The sequence below is a fragment of the Pelophylax lessonae genome, assembly GCF_965119305.1.
Source record: "Pelophylax lessonae genome assembly, chromosome: 7".
In the NCBI taxonomy this organism is placed as follows: Eukaryota; Metazoa; Chordata; class Amphibia; order Anura; family Ranidae; genus Pelophylax; species Pelophylax lessonae.
The window spans coordinates 185,209,368-185,232,289 of NC_138774.1; the positions used below are offsets into that span (position 1 = coordinate 185,209,368).

Below are 22,922 nucleotides of genomic sequence, written 5' to 3' on the forward strand. Positions count from 1 at the left end.
CCCAACACAGAGCCCCCTTACATCAGAGACCATCCCCACACAAAGCCCCCTTACTTTAGAGACCCCTCACACAAAGCCCCCCTTACATCAGAGACCCCAACACAGAGCCCCCTTACATCAGAGACCATCCCCACAGAGCCCCCTTACATCAGAGCCCCCCCCCATAGAGCCCCCCACAGAGCTCCCCTTACATCAGAACCCCTCCACACAGAGCTCCCCTTACATCAGAGCCCCCCACATCAGAGCCCTCCCACACAGAGTCCCCCTTACATCAGAGACCCCCCCACACAGAGCCCCCTTACATCAGAGACCCCCACACATCAGAGACCCCCCACACAGAGACCCCTTACATCAGAGACCGCCACACAGAGCCCCCTTACATCAGAGACGCCCCACACAGAGCCCCCTTATATCAGAGACCCCCACACAGAGCCCCCTTACATCAAAGACCCCCCACACAGCGGACCCCTTACATCAGAGACCCCCCACACAGAGCCCCCTTACATCAAAGACCCCCCACACAAAGCCCCCTTTACATCAGAGACCCCCCACACAGAGCCCCCCTTACATCAGAGACCCCCCACACAAAGCCCCCTTACTTTAGAGACCCCTCACACAAAGCCCCCCTTACATCCAGAGACCCCAACACAGAGCCCCCTTACATCAAAAAACCATCCCCACAGAGCCCCCCTTACATCAGAGCCCCCCCCATAGAGCCCCCCACAGAGCTCCCCCTACATCAGAGCCCCTCCACACAGAGCTCCCCTTACATCAGAGCCCTCCCACACAGAGCCCCCCTTACATCAGAGACCCCCCTTACATCAGAGACCCCCCACACAGAGCCCCCTTACATCAGAGACCGCCCACACAATGCCCCCCCTTACATCAGAGACCCTTAACCAAGATGGCCGCCAGTGCCTCGATCGCACTGCGCATGCGCACGTGCCTCTACTGCGTGGCCGCCGGAATCCCCGCCTCCCAGCGCTGAGACGTCAGCGAATGGAGACAAGGAGGGGAGGAGCGGAGTGGCCGAAGGCCGCTACACATGTCAGAGCGCTGAGAGGCGCATGTGGGAGCACTCCACGCCGGCTCAGCGGAAGCCTGGAGCGGAACAACGCTACCCAAATGGCCAGAGACCAGGTACCCATGAAAAAGGGGGGTATGTTTACCTTTGCCTTCCTATAGAAAAGGGGAGGGGAGGGGGGAAGGCAGAATAGGGAGGATAATTGAAAGAGTAGGAGACAGCAGTAAGGATGAAACCAAACGAAAAAGGGAAAGGCAGAGAAAAGTAACGAGTAACGATGCAGCACAAAAAAAAAATATCGGAGTAGAAGTATTGAAATCATCGAAAAAATGTAGTGAAGTAAAAGTAGAAGTAGGAGAAAAAAATTCTACTCTAGGAAAGTACAGATACCGCATTTCGGTACTTAAGTACAGTACTTAAGTAGTTCTACTTTGTTACTATACATCTCTGATAATGATGAGCAGGGAGCAGAGGGCCTGAGCCAGAGGTGGTGGAACTGAGTTCCACCAAGTTCCAGCTGAAAAAATGCCCTGGTTATATTTTTATTTAGTTTTAATAAACGGCCTTTACGGCCAAAATGTTACTCCAACAATTATGTTTGGCATTTTTATATAGATAGTTGGGGTAGAAAAAAGGGGGTTGGGTCAGTGTAGGTTTTAGAAGTTTAAGAGGACATCTGAAGTGCCTTAGTCATGTGAAACTTGATTTTTTTTTTTAATAAGCTTGTTCAGACCTTCTATATTCAGTAAGCATGATGTAGTAAGCAGTGGCGGCTGGTGCTCAAAATTTTGAAAAAAAAAAGAAAAATGTAATAGGTATTGCTTCGCGCCAAAAAACGCAGTAAAAAAAATTGCGTGACTTTGAAGCTGTGCCACTTTCAATGCAATGAACACTGTGCTATGCCCCCTTCAATGCAATGAACACTGTGCTGTGCCCCCTTCAATGCAATGAACACTGTGCTGTGCCCCCTTCAATGCAATGAACACTGTGCTGTGCCCCCTTCAATGCAATAAACACTGTGCTGTGCCCTCACAATGCAGAGTTCAGCGTGCATGCCCCTTTCAATTCAGAGCGCCACAGCATTGTCCCCAATCACTGCAGAGCGCCACAGCATTGTCCCCAATGATTGCAGAGTGCCCACAGCATTGTCCCCCAATGATTGCAGAGTGCCACAGCATTGTACCCCAATGATTGCAGAGTGCCACAGAATTGTACCCCAATGATTGCAGAGTTCCCACAGCATTGTACCCCAATAAATGCAGAGTGCCCACAGCATTGTACCCCAATGATTGCAGAGTGCCCACAGCATTGTACCCCAATAAATGCAGAGTGCCCACAGCATTGTCCCCCAATAAATGCAGAGTGCCCACAGCATTGTCCCCCAATCAATGCAGAGTGCCCACAGCATTGTCCCCCAATGATTGCAGAGTGCCACAGAATTGTATCCCAATGATTGCAGAGTGCCACAGCATTGTACCCCAATGATTGCAGAGCGCCACAGCATTGTACCCCAATAAATGCAGAGTGCCCACAGCATTGTACCCCAATGATTGCAGAGTGCCACAGCATTGTATCCCAATAAATGCAGAGCACCACAGCATTGTACCCCAATAAATGCAGAGTGCCCACAGCATTGTACCCCAATAAATGCAGAGTGCCCACAGCATTGTACCCCAATAAATGCAGAGCGCCACAGCATTGTACCCCAATAAATACAGAGCGCCTCAGCATTGTACCCCAATAAATGCAGAGTGCCACAGAATTGTACCCCAATGATTGCAGAGTGCCACAGCATTGTACCCCAATTATTGCAGAGTGCCACAGCATTGTACCCCAATGATTGCAGAGCGCCACAGCATTGTACCCCAATAAATGCAGAGTGCCCACAGCATTGTACCCCAATGATTGCAGAGTGCCACAGCATTGTATCCCAATAAATGCAGAGCGCCACAGCATTGTACCCCAATAAATGCAGAGTGCCCACAGCATTGTCCCCCAATAAATGCAGAGTGCCCACAGCATTGTCCCCCAATCAATGCAGAGTGCCCACAGTATTGTCCCCCAATAAATGCAGAGTGCCCACAGCATTGTCCCCCAATATATGCAGAGTGCCCACAGCATTGTCCCCCAATAAATGCAGAGTGCCACAGCAATGTACCCCAATAAATGCAGAGTGCCACAGCAATGTACCCCAATAAATGCAGAGTGCCCACAGCATTGTCCCCCAATCAATGCAGAGTGCAGCGTGCGTGCTCCCTTCAATTTAATGCACTTACCTGGCGGCGGCGGATTCTTCCCTCCTCGATCCAGTCCGTCCTCTCTGCGGCGGCGGCGGCGGGAAGGAGATCGGCTTCTCCCTCGTCCTCCGAGCGGCGGTGACGGTGAGTGACTGACTCACGCACCAGCACCGCCCCCATTGTGACGTCAGGGATCGGATGTCCTGGATGATGATTGGTCCAGGCTGGAGACTGGACCAATCACAGCCAGTATATCCGAAAGTGGGGGTGTCCAAGCGCAAGGACTTGCGATCGGGTTACGCCCCCAGAAGGCTGCCGATCAGCGCCTCTTCTGGGACGTAACCCCCCCCCCCCCCCTAGCCACCACTTCCATTGCAAAGGCCGGCGAACCCAAATTTTTATTTTAAAAAAACTTTATTTGTTCGCTGTCATTTTTTTTTTTTTTTCCTTTTTTTTTTTCTTTTTTTTAGGGGTAGAGGGGCGGTGCCCTGGCGCCTGCTATGCACAGGCCGCCACTGGTAGTAAGTATATACAGTTGGATAACCGGTGAGTCTGTTCACAAGCTTCGGGGATAAGAAATATCAAATGGGGAGATCTGCTGCCTTGATATTTTGTTGGGATTATTTACTAAAACTGGAGGGTGCAAAATCTGGTGCAGCTCTTCATAGAAACCTATCAGCTTCCAGTTTTTTTGTCAAAGCTTAATTGAACAAGCTGATGTTAGAAGCTAAATTAGTACATCAACCCCAACCTTGTGTTGATCGTCTGTGCTGGGAAATTCTTTAGATCCATTTGTAACTGTTCAAGTATTGTACTTCAGTACTACCAAACCTTTTCACTTTGACTTTGTGCTGAATCTAAAACTTTCTGAATTGTATTTTCAGTGCCATGATTTTGTCTGTTAAAGTGACGTCCCAGTTGAGACTGAAAACAGAGATTTGAAATGTATCCAGCATACACTACCTACCCACTGCTCCAGGCCACCCACTGCTTAAAATCAATTTATTGCCGGTAATCCAGTAGCACCAGTCAGTGAGCCGTGCAAAAGCGGAAGACAGCTATTCCCAATTCCAGTAACAATATACTCCCTGTAGTCTATCACACAGAGAAAGCAATCTACAAAGGCTTGCAGAATCCAGCTGCAACAGAGTACAGTACATTTTGGTAAACTTTAGCACAGCTGCAGAGTTTGGTGGATAACATTATCTGTGCACCTACTGACTGATTGCCTGGAGCTACACTTTAAATTCTTTGAAAAAAATGTTTTTTTTTCTCTCAGTGATTTCTTTATCCTCACAACAGCATCCACTGCTGAAAAACCACTTTTAACCAAAGATGGAATGACTTACTTTTAGCCACACACAAGACGCAATGAAATTATTTCTCTGCAGATTCCTTTTGATATAAGATTCTGTTTAATTTCACTGAGCCCAAAAGCTCTCGATAAGACTGAGTGTTGTTGATTGCTGGGTAGTAGAAGCCGGACGCTCATAACTGTGTCAAGTTGATAAAGAAGAGATAAAATGCGCTTCTCCAATAGACTTCTCAAGGACTGGGAGAAAAGGCTTTTAAAACACCACGCAGGCTAGAAGTAAAAATATAGTCGAAGGAAAAACAGCCAATGTTAAAGAAAAATGTGTTCCAGGGACACCATGGCAAGAGAAGCTTCTATTTGTCCCCTTTTTAGGCACCTAAGCATTTTCAAAGAGACACTTGCTAAGTGCATTTACATCTGAACTGTGACCAGGGGACATACTAAAACATTTAATGTGAAAATGGCTTAATGTAGCTTAATGTGTAATAAAGTGCCTAAACCATAACCAATTGCCCTGAAACTTTGCACAGACTAAGTTTTTAACTGTTCTAATATATCCTAGAAGTTTTATGTAGTTTGGTCTTCCACGAGGCAAACTGGGGACATTAAGCTTGTTTTTTGGGGAGCTTAATGTGGCTTAACGTACAAAAAAGAGCTTAGATGTAAACCAATTTCCCCCAAACTTGGCACAATAGAAGAGTCTATCAATTCAAACATATTCTGAAAATTTCAGATCATTTGGTAAATCACACCAAAAGTTATTCACATTAAGCTCTTTTTGTACAATACTAAAACGTTTAATGTCCTTAGCTTAATGTAAAAAGAGCTTAACGTACCAAAATGTGCCTAAACCTCAACCAATTGTCTTGAAACTTTGCACAGTCCAAGTTCTGCACTTCCCAAAGCTATCCTGGAGGTTTTATCGATTTTGGTCTCCCACACGGAAAACTGGGGACATTAAGCTCTTTTTTTTGGGGCACTAAATGTGGCTTAACGTACAAAAAAGAGCTTAGATGTGAACCAATTTCCCCCAAACTTGGCACAATAGAAGAGTCTATCAATTCAAACATATTCTGAAAATTTCAGATCATTTGGTAAATCACACCAAAAGTTATTCACATTAAGCTCTTTTTGTACAATACTAAAACGTTTAATGTCCTTAGCTTAATGTAAAAAGAGCTTAACGTACCAAAATGTGCCTAAACCTCAACCAATTGTCTTGAAACTTTGCACAGCCCAAGTTCTGCACTTCCCTCAGCTATCCTGGAGGTTTCATCGATTTTGGTCTCCCACGTGGAAAACTGGGGACATTAAGCTCTTTTTTTGGGGAGCTTAATGTGGCTTAACGTACAAAAAAGAGCCTATATGTGAACCAATTTCCTCCAAACTTGGCACAATAGAAGAGTCTATCAATTCCAACATATTCTAAAAATTTTAGATCATTTGGTAAATCACACCAAAAGTTATTCACATTAAGCTCTTTTTAGCAATCATAAAAACGCATAGCTTAATGTGAAAAGAGCTTAACGTACCAAATTGTGCCTAAACCTCAACCAATTGTCTTGAAACTTTGCACAGCCCAAGTTCTGCACTTCCCTCAGCTATCCTGGAGGTTTCATCGATTTTGGTCTCCCACGTGGAAAACTGGGGACATTAAGCTCTTTTTTTGGGGCGTTTAATGTGGCTTAACGTACAAAAAAGAGCATATATGTGAACCAATTTCCCTCAAACTTGGCACAATAGAAGAGTCTATCTATTCCAACATATTCTGAAAATTTCAGATCATTTGGTAAATCACACCAAAAGTTATTCACATTAAGCTCTTTCTAGCAATCATAAAAACGCATAGCCTAATGTGAAAAGAGCTTAACGTACCAAAATGTGCCTAAACCTCAACCAATTGTCTTGAAACTTTGCACAGTCCAAGTTCTGCACTTCCCAAAGCTATCCTGGAGGTTTTATCGATTTTGGTCTCCCACACGGAAAACTGGGGACATTAAGCTCTTTTTTTTGGGGCACTAAATGTGGCTTAACGTACAAAAAAGAGCTTAGATGTGAACCAATTTCCCCCAAACTTGGCACAATAGAAGAGTCTATCAATTCAAACATATTCTGAAAATTTCAGATCATTTGGTAAATCACACCAAAAGTTATTCACATTAAGCTCTTTTTGTACAATACTAAAACGTTTAATGTCCTTAGCTTAATGTAAAAAGAGCTTAACGTACCAAAATGTGGCTAAACCTCAACCAATTGTCTTGAAACTTTGCACAGCCCAAGTTCTGCACTTCCCAAAGCTATCCTGGAGGTTTCATCGATTTTGGTCTCCCACACGGAAAACTGGGGACATTAAGCTCTTTTTTTGGGGCGCTTAATGTGGCTTAACGTACAAAAAAGAGCTTAGATGTGAACCAATTTCCCCCAAACTTGGCACAATAGAAGAGCCTATCTATTCCAACATATTCTGAAAATTTCAGATCATTTGGTAAATCACACCAAAAGTTATTCACATTAAGCTCTTTTTAGCAATCATAAAAACGCATAGCTTAATGTGAAAAGAGCTTAACGTACCAAAATGTGCCTAAACCTCAACCAATTGTCTTGAAACTTTGCACAGCCCAAGTTCTGCACTTCCCCCAGCTATCCTGGAGGTTTCATCGATTTTGGTCTCCCACGTGGAAAACTGGGGACATTAAGCTCTTTTTTTGGGGAGCTTAATGTGGCTTAACGTACAAAAAAGAGCCTATATGTGAACCAATTTCCCCCAAACTTGGCACAATAGAAGAGTCTATCAATTCCAACATATTCTGAAAATTTCAGATCATTTGGTAAATCACACCAAAAGTTATTCACATTAAGCTCTTTTTAGCAATCATAAAAACGCATAGCTTAATGTGAAAAGAGCTTAACGTACCAAAATGTGCCTAAACCTCAACCAATTGTCTTGAAACTTTGCACAGCCCAAGTTCTGCACTTCCCTCAGCTATCCTGGAGGTTTCATCGATTTTGGTCTCCCACACGGAAAACTGGGGACATTAAGCTCTTTTTTTGGGGCGCTTAATGTGGCTTAACGTACAAAAAAGAGCCTAGATGTGAACCAATTTCCCCCAAACTTGGCACAATAGAAGAGCCTATCCATTCCAACATATTCTGAAAATTTCAGATCATTTGGTAAATCACACCAAAAGTTATTCACATTAAGCTCTTTTTAGCAATCATAAAAACGCATAGCTTAATGTGAAAAGAGCTTAACGTACAAAAATGTTCCTAAACCTCAACCAATTGTCTTGAAACTTTGCACAGCCCAAGTTCTGCACTTCCCTCAGCTATCCTGGAGGTTTCATCGATTTTGGTCTCCCACACGGAAAACTGGGGACATTAAGCTCTTTTTTTGGGGCACTTAATGTGGCTTAACGTACAAAAAAGAGCTTAGATGTGAACCAATTTCCCCCAAACTTGGCACAATAGAAGAGCCTATCTATTCCAACATATTCTGAAAATTTCAGATCATTTGGTAAATCACACCAAAAGTTATTCACATTAAGCTCTTTTTAGCAATCATAAAAACGCATAGCTTAATGTGAAAAGAGCTTAACGTACTAAAATGTTCCTAAACCTCAACCAATTGTCTTGAAACTTTGCACAGCCCAAGTTCTGCACTTCCCTCAGCTATCCTGGAGGTTTCATCGATTTTGGTCTCCCACGTGGAAAACTGGGGACATTAAGCTCTTTTTTTGGGGCGCTTAATGTGGCTTAACGTACAAAAAAGAGCTTAGATGTGAACCTATTTCCCCCAAACTTGGCACAATAGAAAAGCCTATCAATTCCAACATATTCTAAAAATTTTAGATCATTTGGTAAATCACACCAAAAGTTATTCACATTAAGCTCTTTTTAGCAATCATAAAAATGCATAGCTTAATGTGAAAAGAGCTTAACGTACCAAATTGTGCCTAAACCTCAACCAATTGTCTTGAAACTTTGCACAGTCCAAGTTCTGCACTTCCCAAAGCTATCCTGGAGGTTTTATCGATTTTGGTCTCCCACACGGAAAACTGGGGACATTAAGCTCTTTTTTGGGGCGCTTAATGTGGCTTAACGTACAAAAAAGAGCTTAGATGTGAACCAATTTCCCCCAAACTTGGCACAATAGAAGAGCCTATCTATTCCAACATATTCTGAAAATTTCAGATCATTTGGTAAATCACACCAAAAGTTATTCACATTAAGCTCTTTTTAGCAATCATAAAAACGCATAGCTTAATGTGAAAAGAGCTTAACGTACAAAAATGTTCCTAAACCTCAACCAATTGTCTTGAAACTTTGCACAGCCCAAGTTCTGCACTTGTAAAAAAAGGTTGGTGCGCTAAACTTAAATTCCACAAATATATAAACAATGCATACAAATGTAAATATGGTGAAAAAATCAAAAGTCCATTCTCTTGTGACAACGTGCAAATGAATAAACTTTGAAGTGACTTGAAACGAATTGTGATTCCTGTAACTCGATAAATTGTGTATGACCACCACGTGAAACGATCCCCACCACCGACAAGCTGTTCTTCTTACCAGATAGACAGATATATACGTGAGTTGATTGATAATACAGCTACTCACTCCCCATGCAGCTTCACCCAAGGTGTGTGTGTAAGCCGCTTACCAGATATCAATGTGGTTGAGCATGGGAATACAATCTCATCTCTTCAGAATCGAGGCTGTCTGTTGGTGTGGCGATCCCAATACAAAGTATAGTGTCTCCTTGTGACTCCGCAACGGATCTGGCCGTGATGAGAGGCACGCGCCACTGCTGGGCCACTGCAGTTTACTTTAGATTTAAAAATGGCGCCCCGCCGGCGCCATTACATCACTGCTGACAGACTTCAGATCATTTGGTAAATCACACCAAAAGTTATTCACATTAAGCTCTTTTTAGCAATCATAAAAACGCATGGCTTAATGTGAAAAGAGCTTAACGTACCAAAATGTACCTAAACCTCAACCAATTGTCTTGAAACTTTGCACAGCCCAAGTTCTGCACTTCTCAAAGCTATCCTGGATGTTTCATCGATTTTGGTCTCCCACACGGAAAACTGGGGACATTAAGCTCTTTTTTTGGGGCGCTTAATGTGGCTTAACGTACAAAAAAGAGCTTAGATGTGAACCAATTTCCCCCAAACTTGGCACAATAGAAGAGCCTATCTATTCCAACATATTCTGAAAATGTCAGATCATTTGGTAAATCACACCAAAAGTTATTCACATTAAGCTCTATTTTGCAATCATAAAAATGCATAGCTTAATGTGAAAAGAGCTTAACGTACCAAATTGTGCCTAAACCTCAACCAATTGTCTTGAAACTTTGCACAGTCCAAGTTCTGCACTTCCCAAAGCTATCCTGGAGGTTTTATCGATTTTGGTCTCCCACACGGAAAACTGGGGACATTAAGCTCTTTTTTGGGGCGCTTAATGTGGCTTAACGTACAAAAAAGAGCTTAGATGTGAACCAATTTCCCCCAAACTTGGCACAATAGAAGAGCCTATCTATTCCAACATATTCTGAAAATTTCAGATCATTTGGTAAATCACACCAAAAGTTATTCACATTAAGCTCTTTTTAGCAATCATAAAAACGCATAGCTTAATGTGAAAAGAGCTTAACGTACAAAAATGTTCCTAAACCTCAACCAATTGTCTTGAAACTTTGCACAGCCCAAGTTCTGCACTTGTAAAAAAAGGTTGGTGCGCTAAACTTAAATTCCACAAATATATAAACAATGCATACAAATGTAAATATGGTGAAAAAATCAAAAGTCCATTCTCTTGTGACAACGTGCAAATGAATAAACTTTGAAGTGACTTGAAACGAATTGTGATTCCTGTAACTCGATAAATTGTGTATGACCACCACGTGAAACGATCCCCACCACCGACAAGCTGTTCTTCTTACCAGATAGACAGATATATACGTGAGTTGATTGATAATACAGCTACTCACTCCCCATGCAGCTTCACCCAAGGTGTGTGTGTAAGCCGCTTACCAGATATCAATGTGGTTGAGCATGGGAATACAATCTCATCTCTTCAGAATCGAGGCTGTCTGTTGGTGTGGCGATCCCAATACAAAGTATAGTGTCTCCTTGTGACTCCGCAACGGATCTGGCCGTGATGAGAGGCACGCGCCACTGCTGGGCCACTGCAGTTTACTTTAGATTTAAAAATGGCGCCCCGCCGGCGCCATTACATCACTGCTGACAGACTTCAGATCATTTGGTAAATCACACCAAAAGTTATTCACATTAAGCTCTTTTTAGCAATCATAAAAACGCATGGCTTAATGTGAAAAGAGCTTAACGTACCAAAATGTACCTAAACCTCAACCAATTGTCTTGAAACTTTGCACAGCCCAAGTTCTGCACTTCTCAAAGCTATCCTGGATGTTTCATCGATTTTGGTCTCCCACACGGAAAACTGGGGACATTAAGCTCTTTTTTTGGGGCGCTTAATGTGGCTTAACGTACAAAAAAGAGCTTAGATGTGAACCAATTTCCCCCAAACTTGGCACAATAGAAGAGCCTATCTATTCCAACATATTCTGAAAATGTCAGATCATTTGGTAAATCACACCAAAAGTTATTCACATTAAGCTCTATTTTGCAATCATAAAAATGCATAGCTTAATGTGAAAAGAGCTTAACGTACCAAAATGTGCCTAAACCTCAACCAATTGTCTTGAAACTTTGCACAGCCCAAGTTCTGCACTTCCCAAAGCTATCCTGGAGGTTTCATCGATTTTGGTCTCCCACGTGGAAAACTGGGGACATTAAGCTCTTTTTTTGGGGCGCTTAATGTGGCTTAACGTACAAAAAAGAGCCTAGATGTGAACCAATTTCCCCCAAACTTGGCACAATAGAAGAGCCTATCAATTCCAACATATTCTGAAAATTTCAGATCATTTGGTAAATCACACCAAAAGTTATTCACATTAAGCTCTTTTTAGCAATCATAAAAACGCATGGCTTAATGTGAAAAGAGCTTAACGTACCAAAATGTGCCTAAACCTCAACCAATTGTCTTGAAACTTTGCACAGCCCAAGTTCTGCACTTCTCAAAGCTATCCTGGATGTTTCATCGATTTTGGTCTCCCACACGGAAAACTGGGGACATTAAGCTCTTTTTTTGGGGCGCTTAATGTGGCTTAACGTACAAAAAAGAGCTTAGATGTGAACCAATTTCCCCCAAACTTGGCACAATAGAAGAGCCTATCTATTCCAACATATTCTGAAAATGTCAGATCATTTGGTAAATCACACCAAAAGTTATTCACATTAAGCTCTATTTTGCAATCATAAAAACGCATAGCTTAATGTGAAAAGAGCTTAACGTACCAAAATGTGCCTAAACCTCAACTAATTGTCTTGAAACTTTGCACAGCCCAAGTTCTGCACTTCCCAAAGCTATCCTGGAGGTTTCATCGATTTTGGTCTCCCACGTGGAAAACTGGGGACATTAAGCTCTTTTTTTGGGGCGCTTAATGTGGCTTAACGTACAAAAAAGAGCCTAGATGTGAACCAATTTCCCCCAAACTTGGCACAATAGAAGAGCCTATCAATTCCAACATATTCTGAAAATTTCAGATCATTTGGTAAATCATGCCAAAAGTTTTTTAGATGTAACTATTTTATTTCTAAGACATGTAATGTAAGCAGCTTATTTTAAAATTAGCTTTATGTGCCAAAATGTCTCTAGACCTTTATCAATTGACTTGAAACTTTGCACAACTTAAAGCAGAGTTCCACCCAAAAGGGGTAGCTCTGATTTAAAGGCTTGTCCCCCACTCCCATTGGCACTTTTTACAAGCAGTTGGAGTAGGTACCCAATTTTAACAGTTACCTGCTCCCACTCCGACTGCCTAGGTGATCAAAAGCAGATGTTCTCCTTCTTCCCTCCACCTCCCCCTACTGCAAGCTTATGGGACATGTGACAGGTTCCAGAAGACTACTTGACCATTCACAATGAGAAGCGCTCCTCATGCATGCGCAGTGGGAACCTGGCTGTGAAGCCTCAAGCTGTCACAGCCGGGTGCCCACAGTTAGGATGCCAGCACTGAGGAAAAAAGACAACGGGTGAAGCCAGCTCGGGAGCGCACATTGCTGGATCATGGGACAGGCGAGTGGTTTTTCCTTAACCACTTCAATACCGGGCACTTTCACCCCCTTTCTGCCCAGGCCAATTTATAGCTTTTAGCACTGTTGCATTTTGAATGACAATTGCACGGTCATGCAACACTGTACCTAAACCAAATTTATGTCATTTTTTCCCCACAAATATAGCTTTCTTTTGGTGGTATTTTTCTCACTACAAGGTTTTTTCTTTTTTGCTAAACAAATAAAAAAAAGACCGAAAAGTTTGAAAAAAAAAAAAAAATTTTTTTTGTTTATGTTATAAAATTTTGTAAATAGATACGTTTTTTCCTGCACTGATGAGCACTGATGAGGCCGCACTGACAGGAACTGATGAGGAGACACTGATGGGGTGGCAATGATGGGGTGGCACTGATGGGGTGGCACTGATATGTGGCACTGATATGTGGTACTGATAGGCACTGATAAGTAGCACTGATATGCAGCATTGGTGGGCATTGATAGGCATCACTGCTGGGCATTGCTAGGCGTCACTGCTGGGCACTGATAGGTGGCATTGGTGGGCACTGATAGGTGGCACTGATGGTCACTGATAGGCAGCACTGATGGGCACTGATAGGTGGCAGTGATGGGCACAAAGTGTCTCCATACTGTCCTGCCAAACTGCTTCTGTTGGGGGACTTTAACTCCATTCTGTGTCCAGATCTGGACAGACCCCCCCCCCAATACTTTTCTGGGGATCTTTTACATTGGGCAGGCGGGATGACGGAGGTCTGGCGCTGGAGACACCCCGACCAGAAGGGTTACTCTTGTTTTTACACTTCTTATAAAACCTCCTCCAGAATTGATTTGGCGTTTGCCAACTCGAGGGTGTTGTCTGATGTGGAGACGGTGCGGTACTTGCCGGCGGGTCTGTCTGACCACAGTCCCTTGGAGCTTACCCTACGTTACAGCATGGTCCTTTGTGGCTCCATGTGGCGCTTGTGCTCTCACTGGGTGGAACACCTGGATGTCTCCTCTCAGATTCCACCAATTTTGCAGGAGTACTGGAAGATTAATGCCGAGACGTCCTCGCCCGGGTTGGTGTGGGACGTCTTCAAGGCCTATACTAGGGGTCATTATATGTCCGCCATCAAAGCGGTCAAGCTGCAACAGTCTGCCACGCTAACCCAACTGGAGAGGGAGATGGAGGGGGCCGCTGACACCTATGGCCTGGACCCCTCTGTCTCCAACTTTGAGGTGTTGGAGGCAGCTAAATGTGATTTGCATATGCATATGTCTGAGATTACGAGGATGTCCTTGTACCACTCCCGACAGTCCTTCTTCGAACAGGGCGACAGGAATGACAGGTTTCTGGCATTGATATCCCAACATGATGCGCCCCTGACAGTGGTACCGGAGCTCACTTCTCCCACAGGGGGGGCCCTTACCTCCCCCGAGCATATAATAGATGCCTTCAGGTCCTACTATAGTATGCTTTCTTCTACCACTCTTCCCCCAGACTTTTGCCCAGCTGACCTGCACTCTCTCCGCACACTGTGTCACACTGCCAAAATGTCAGGCGTGACTGGTCGGACCAGCCATTCTCTCTCCTGGTCCGAAAGCCAACCCAGGGCCACCGGAGAGAGAATATGTTGGAATAGATAGACTCTTCTATTGTGCCAAGTTTGGGGGAAATTGGTTCACATCTAAGCTCTTTTTTGTACGTTAAGCCACATTAAGCGCCCCAAAAAAAGAGCTTAATGTCCCCAGTTTTCCGTGTGGGAGACCAAAATCGATAAAACCTCCAGGATAGCTTTGGGAAGTGCAGAACTTGGACTGTGCAAAGTTTCAAGACAATTGGTTGAGGTTTAGGAACATTTTAGTACGTTAAGCTCTTTTCACATTAAGCTATGCGTTTTTATGATTGCTAAAAAGAGCTTAATGTGAATAACTTTTGGTGTGATTTACCAAATGATCTGAAATTTTCAGAATATGTTGGAATTGATAGGCTCTTCTATTGTGCCAAGTTTGGGGGAAATTGGTTCACATATAGGCTCTTTTTTGTACGTTAAGCCACATTAAGCGCCCCAAAAAAAGAGCTTAATGTCCCCAGTTTTCCACGTGGGAGACCAAAATCGATGAAACCTCCAGGATAGCTTTGGGAAGTGCAGAACTTGGACTGTGCAAAGTTTCAAGACAATTGGTTGAGGTTTAGGCACATTTTGGTACGTTAAGCTCTTTTCACATTAAGCTATGCGTTTTTATGATTGCTAAAAAGAGCTTAATGTGAATAACTTTTGGTGTGATTTACCAAATGATCTGAAATTTTCAGAATATGTTGGAATAGATAGGCTCTTCTATTGTGCCAAGTTTGGGGGAAATAGGTTCACATCTAAGCTCTTTTTTGTACGTTAAGCCACATTAAGCGCCCCAAAAAAAGAGCTTAATGTCCCCAGTTTTCCGTGTGGGAGACCAAAATCGATAAAACCTCCAGGATAGCTTTGGGAAGTGCAGAACTTGGGCTGTGCAAAGTTTCAAGACAATTGGTTGAGGTTTAGGAACATTTTAGTACGTTAAGCTCTTTTCACATTAAGCTATGCGTTTTTATGATTGCTAAAAAGAGCTTAATGTGAATAACTTTTGGTGTGATTTACCAAATGATCTGAAATTTTCAGAATATGTTGGAATTGATAGGCTCTTCTATTGTGCCAAGTTTGGGGGAAATTGGTTCACATATAGGCTCTTTTTTGTACGTTAAGCCACATTAAGCTCCCCAAAAAAAGAGCTTAATGTCCCCAGTTTTCCACGTGGGAGACCAAAATCGATGAAACCTCCAGGATAGCTGAGGGAAGTGCAGAACTTGGGCTGTGCAAAGTTTCAAGACAATTGGTTGAGGTTTAGGCACATTTTGGTACGTTAAGCTCTTTTCACATTAAGCTATGCGTTTTTATGATTGCTAAAAAGAGCTTAATGTGAATAACTTTTGGTGTGATTTACCAAATGATCTGAAATTTTCAGAATATGTTGGAATTGATAGGCTCTTCTATTGTGCCAAGTTTGGGGGAAATTGGTTCACATCTAAGCTCTTTTTTGTACGTTAAGCCACATTAAGCGCCCCAAAAAAAGAGCTTAATGTCCCCAGTTTTCCGTGTGGGAGACCAAAATCGATAAAACCTCCAGGATAGCTTTGGGAAGTGCAGAACTTGGACTGTGCAAAGTTTCAAGACAATTGGTTGAGGTTTAGGCACATTTTGGTACGTTAAGCTCTTTTCACATTAAGCTATGCGTTTTTATGATTGCTAAAAAGAGCTTAATGTGAATAACTTTTGGTGTGATTTACCAAATGATCTGAAATTTTCAGAATATGTTGGAATAGATAGGGTCTTCTATTGTGCCAAGATTGGGGGAAATTGGTTCACATCTAAGCTCTTTTTTGTACGTTAAGCCACATTAAGCGCCCCAAAAAAAGAGCTTAATGTCCCCAGTTTTCCGTGTGGGAGACCAAAATCGATGAAACATCCAGGATAGCTTTGAGAAGTGCAGAACTTGGGCTGTGCAAAGTTTCAAGACAATTGGTTGAGGTTTAGGCACATTTTGGTACGTTAAGCTCTTTTTACATTAAGCTAAGGACATTAAACGTTTTAGTATTGTACAAAAAGAGCTTAATGTGAATAACTTTTGGTGTGATTTACCAAATGAGCTAAAATTTTCAGAATATGTTTGAATTGATAGACTCTTCTATTGTGCCAAGTTTGGGGGAAATTGGTTCACATCTAAGCTCTTTTTTATACGTTAAGCCACATTAAGCGCCCCAAAAAAAGAGCTTAATGTCCCCAGTTTTCCACGTGGGAGACCAAAATCGATGAAACCTCCAGGATAGCTTTGGGAAGTGCAGAACTTGGACTGTGCAAAGTTTCAAGACAATTGGTTGAGGTTTAGGCACATTTTGGTACGTTTAGCTCTTTTCACATTAAGCTATGCGTTTTTATGATTGCTAAAAAGAGCTTAATGTGAATAACTTTTGGTGTGATTTACCAAATGATCTGAAATTTTCAGAATATGTTGGAATTGATAGGCTCTTCTATTGTGCCAAGTTTGGGGGAAATTGGTTCACATCTAAGCTCTTTTTTGTACGTTAAGCCACATTAAGCGCCCCAAAAAAAGAGCTTAATGTCCCCAGTTTTCTGTGTGGGAGACCAAAATCGATAAAACCTCCAGGATAGCTTTGGGAAGTGCAGAACTTGGACTGTGCAAAGTTTCAAGACAATTGGTTGAGGTTTAGGCACATTTTGGTACGTTAAGCTCTTTTCACATTAAGCTATGCGTTTTTATGATTGCTAAAAAGAGCTTAATGTGAATAACTTTTGGTGTGATTTACCAAATGATCTGAAATTTTCAGAATATGTTGGAATGGATTGGCTCTTCTATTGTGCCAAGTTTGGGGGAAATTGGTTCACATCTAGGCTCTTTTTTGTACGTTAAGCCACATTAAGCACCCCAAAAAAAGAGCTTAATGTCCCCAGTTTTCCGTGTGGGAGACCAAAATCGATGAAACCTCCAGGATAGCTGAGGGAAGTGCAGAACTTGGGCTGTGCAAAGTTTCAAGACAATTGGTTGAGGTTTAGGCACATTTTGGTACGTTAAGCTCTTTTCACATTAAGCTATGCGTTTTTATGATTGCTAAAAAGAGCTTAATGTGAATAACTTTTGGTGTGATTTACCAAATGATCTGAAATTTTCAGAATATGTTGGAATAGATAGACTCTTCTATTGTGCCAAGTTTGGGGGAAATTGGTTCACATGTAGGCTCTTTTTTGTACGTTAAGCCACATTAAGCGCCCCAAAAAAAGAGCTTAATGTCCCCAGTTTTCCGTGTGGGAGACCAAAATCGATGAAACCTCCAGGATAGCTGAGGGAAGTGCAGAACTTAGGCTGTGCAAAGTTTCAAGACAATTGGTTGAGGTTTAGGCACATTTTGGTACGTTAAGCTCTTTTTACATTAAGCTAAGGACATTAAACGTTTTAGTATTGTACAAAAAGAGCTTAATGTGAATAACTTTTGGTGTGATTTACCAAATGAGCTAAAATTTTCAGAATATGTTTGAATTGATAGACTCTTCTATTGTGCCAAGTTTGGGGGAAATTGGTTCACATCTAAGCTCTTTTTTGTACGTTAAGCCACATTAAGCGCCCCAAAAAAAGAGCTTAATGTCCCCAGTTTTCCACGTGGGAGACCAAAATCGATGAAACCTCCAGGATAGCTTTGGAAAGTGCAGAACTTGGGCTGTGCAAAGTTTCAGGACAATTGGTTGAGGTTTAGGCACATTTTGGTACATTAAGCTCTTTTTACATTAAGCCGTGGACATTAAACGTTTTAGTATTGTAAAAAAATAGCTTAATGTGAATAACTTTTGGTGTGATTTACCAAATGATCTGAAATTTTCAGAATATGTTTGAATTGATAGACTCTTCTATTGTGCCAAGTTTGGGGGAAATTGGTTCACATCTAAGCTCTTTTTTGTACGTTAAGCCACATTAAGCTCCCCAAAAAACAAGCTTAATGTCCCCAGTTTGCCTCGTGGAAGACCAAACTACATGAAACTTCTAGGATATATTAGAACAGTTAAAAACTTAGTCTGTGCAAAGTTTCAGGGCAATTGGTTATGGTTTAGGCACTTTATTACACATTAAGCTACATTAAGCCATTTTCACATTAAATGTTTTAGTATGTCCCTGTGACCAGCTTTGTCCACACAACCCTTTCTGAGAAGGCAGCTCAGACTGGTTATATATGGGGGTCATTTTCTACACATTTCAGCTGGCTGTGGACTGAACCGAAAAACCCAATCTACAACTTCCTCTTAGACATAAATATATGTACTGTTAGTGGTAAGTTGTAGGTTACAGAAAGCTAGCCATACACGGGTCCATTTTCTTAGTCTTGCAATAAAGTGCATTGTGATGGGTATGTAGACATTGGCTGAGATTGGTGAGAGCTGGAAATTGATCCTGCAGGCCTGGGGTGAGCATTCACGGGTGTAGTGGTGGGGTGCAGGCTTATTAGGAAGAGTGGGGAGGGGGGCATGCACATGTGTAGTGGTGAGAGTTTGGACACTGGTGCAGTGGTGAAAGGGGGAGTGCAGGCGTGGTAAAAGAGAGGCTGAAGGCACAGTTGGTGATGGGGGGCACAGACATGGTTGCTGATGAATGAAGGGTGGTGAAGGAACAGAGGCAAAGGCCTGGTAGGTGATGAAGGGAGGAGGGAGCAGGCACAGTGGGTGGTAAAGGAAGAGGGGGAAAGTGCAGCTCATTGTGAGAAAAAGGGGGACTACAGGTATGGTGGTAGATGAGGCCGCAGGTGTGCTTATGTAAGGAGGGCTTAGGTGAGTTGGTAATGGAAGTGGCTTGCAGGAGCACTCGTTAGTGAAGGAAGGGAGACTTCAAGCATGCTGGCTGGTTAATATGGGGGGCTGCAGGTGCACTGGTTGGTGAAGGAAGGGGAGTTGTACTCACGCTGGTTGATTAGAGAAAGGGGGGCTGTTGACAAGGTGGGTTGTGACTGAAGAGGGCACAGGCAGAGTTGGTGAAGGGAGGGACTGCAGAAGACAGTAGGTGATGTATGAGGGGGAATGGGGGGGGGGGGGGCAGGCAGGTACACTCAGTGGTGAAGGAAGGGTGTAGGCATGGGTGATAGTGAAGGAAGAAAGGGTGCAGGCATATTAGGGGTGAAGAAAGAGGAGAGAACACAGGAACAGTGGATGGTAAAGGAAATAGTGATGCAGGCACAGTGGGGGTGAAGGAAGGGGGAAGCAGGGGCTGAGGGAAGAAGGACTTTTTGTGAGGTGGGTGGTATAAAAATGGAGACACAGGCACAGTAGGTCTTAAGAGACAACCTGCAGAGAAGACTTTAATGTAGCATGCAGAGAAAGGGGCTTCTAAGCTGGGAATGTACCTGGACAACATGCTGTCATTCCATATAATCACAACACTGCAGCGCTGCTAAATAAGAACAGACAAGGTAGGGGGTCAGATGCACATATATGCGAAGCAGCTGCACTGTCGATGAATCACCAAGCACCGCCTTTCTACCCCACTCATTCAGCTATTCATTTCTCTAGCTCCTGCACTGGCACTACAGAACTTTCCTGAAGCTTGGGTTCTCCACATGGCCCCGTGCCATCATGCTGAAAGACAAATAAACAGACAGCGGTGCATTGCATTCACCAGGATTCTGAGAGGAGGTGGACTGGCCTTAGGAACAGAGTTGTCTGAAATAGGGTGCATTGGCCAGGTGTCTAGAGGTCTGAGGGGTTGTAGTGGCTGGGAGCAGAACAGGCTGAGATGGGGTGCATTGACCACGGGAAGCCAGCAAAGTGAGATGTATGCATTTGCCAGGTGCAGAGAGGTTTCAGAGGGGGTGCATTAACCAGGAACTTAGCAGTATAAGATGGGGTGCATGGATCCAGGAATGGGATTGGCCAGGTGAGGAAAGCTCTGGGGGGGGGGCACAATGGCAGGGAATATAGAAGTCTGAGATGGGTTGTATTGGCCATGAATGTGACAATTTGAGATAGGATGCATTGACTGGGAACAAAGCAGTCTGAGATGGGGGGAATTGGCTGAAAGTGGTTTTCTTTGAGATGGGCCACATTAACCAGATGGGGAACAGGATAATATGAAGTGCATTGGCTGTGAATGGAGCCAATGGAGTCTGAAAAGGAATGCATTGGCTAGAAGCGGGTGGTCTGAAATGGGGTGCATTGGCCATATGCTGAGAAGTCCAAGAGGGGATGCATTGATCAGAAGCATATTGGTCAGAACCGGAGTGGAGTGGTCAGAGATGGATTGCACTGGCCAGGAACTGAGTAGTTTGGGCAAAGTGGTAAAAGGGAAAGGAGAGCAGTCACTTGGGACAGTAGTCGATCAGAGGGGGTGACTAATGAGGGAGTTGCATAATACTTGGCTTACAGCATAATTGGCCAATAGAGCAGAACAGGTTGGGATTGGAGCATAATGGAGGAGGAAAACTCACTTTTGGAGAAAGAATTCTCCAGTGGAAAAAAAAAAAACCTATGACTTAGCCATTATTCCCAGGGGCAGGTGCTTGAAAAAAAAAAACTCTTACTTAGGTATTATATTATTAAGGATGCCTTCTGTGAACCCCCTGATCCCAGTTACATGCTACACAAAAGCTTAGCCTTTTGCTCCTCTGACCTGAATTTCTGCCATGTCTCTTCACCATCCCACAAACCAATGACAGTGCCAGTGAGGTGCTGGCATTTGTCTGTGGAATGATGAAAGGGGTTTTGTCAAGCCACTATAGTAACATAAATGCATCTTTACAGCTTGTGTCTGGGTGTAACCACAGTGCACCAATTAAATAATAAAATTACTTATAGATGCCCTATGCCTATTCTTTTGTCATGTTAGCCACAACTAATAGTATAATGGGGATTTTGATTAGGGATAGACCGATTATCAGCAAGGACAATATATCGGTGGCCGATATGCACTTTCCTCGATATTTCGGTATCGGCCCCGGAACTGGCCGATATTGCCGATATTTTTGTGACATCATTCTGCCTTCTTAGGCCGCCTCCCTCGCCTTGGACAGCCTCGTCTGGAGTCGGGACTAGTCTCGCGAGAGTGTATCACAGCCATACACCCACCCACAGCAGCCTGGTGCCAGCCAGCCACCCACACCCACAGGCCCTGTACCAGCCAGCCACCCACCCACGGACAGTGTGCCAGCCAGCCACCAACCACAGGGTGCCATACAGCCAGCCACCCACAGACAGGGTGCCAGATAGCCAGTCACCCACTGGCCCTGAACCAGCCAGCCACAGGCACTGTACCAGCCAGCCACCCACAGGCCCTGTACCAGCCAACCATCACCAGGCCCTGTACCAGCCACCCACCTATCACAGGGTGCCAGCCAGCCACCCACTGCAGGGTGCCAGACAGCCAGTCACCCGCCACAGGGTGCCAGCTATCCACCACAGGGTGCCAGCCAGCCAGCCACCCACTCACCACAGGGTGCGAGCCAGCCAGCCATCCACCACAGGGTGCCAGCCAGCCACCCACCACAGGGTTTAATCAAAATATTAAAAGAAAATATATTATAATATATAAGCAAACCTCTCTACCCCCCTCCCCCCATGCCAGTTGTCTACCATGGTAAAAGGAGCTGTAGGGTTTTATATTTCATTCAGATGGTTAGACCGCTGATTTTGAAACATACTTTGTTTTGTCGTCCATTGTTTGTTGTACAATTGCATTGTTATGGTTATTTTACCTGATTGTACATGTTCTTAGGCATGTATACCGACAGAGCCCTCTTGTGGGGCAACTTCTCCAGATACAGCTAATTATGTTGTTCCTTTACGCCTCTCTGACTCCTACATTGTTCTGTTTATAGTTTTTGTCCCCCTACTAGTAGTGTTTGTACCAAATTGACAGACCATACAACTGTAATGGTAATGTCTGTTTCTCATCCGTGAAACCTGAATAAAGTTCTTGTAAAGTCCACAATAGTAGAGTCCTACAAGTCCTCTAAGCACCATCAAAAAGTTGGAAAAGTTGGAACCATGCTCAGTCTATGAATGTACATACTAGATCATGGAACATGCATGGTATAGTTGCAGATGCAAGCACGTGATGATTTAATAAGAAGCAAAAACTAAGCAGCAGGTGTTATATTCTTTTTAAATTATTGAATAATACATTGTAACCAGTGTGTGCCAATTCACAATTAAAAAAAGATCATTGGTATCACAAACAGAAGCCATCATATTAGTAAAGCAAAAAATAAGTTCACTCAACCTGCAGGGCACCATAAAAGCAGAGTAGCTGAAAAAAATGGAGCATAAATCCAACTATTCTAAGCATACAATATTTCATCATACTGTATAGTACATATTAGCCAATTCACATTCCACTTTAATATAACGTCATGAATGTGGTACCCATCCACAAATAAAAAAGCCCAACAATGTACAAATCCATGCAAATGAAGATGTTCCGATATCATTAATAGAAAAGGTCTCCTATGAGGCCATATGTAGCAATCCCAGTAATAAATAGAACATAACAGCTGTATATATTTTGCATTTGAATATCCCATAAGAATACCACAAGTGTACTTGTAACAGTAACCAAAGGAAAGTTCATACATAAAGGTGCCATTTTGTATAGAATAGAATGCTGTGCAATGAAATGGCTAT

The 22,922-nt window shown here is 43.3% G+C and overlaps 1 protein-coding gene across 1 annotated transcript in view; it reads right to left on the bottom strand.

Moving 5' to 3' along the window:
* DIPK1B (divergent protein kinase domain 1B) overlaps nucleotides 1-22,922 on the bottom strand; it is a 211,068-nt gene that overhangs the window by 120,590 nt on the left and 67,556 nt on the right. The window lies entirely within an intron of this gene.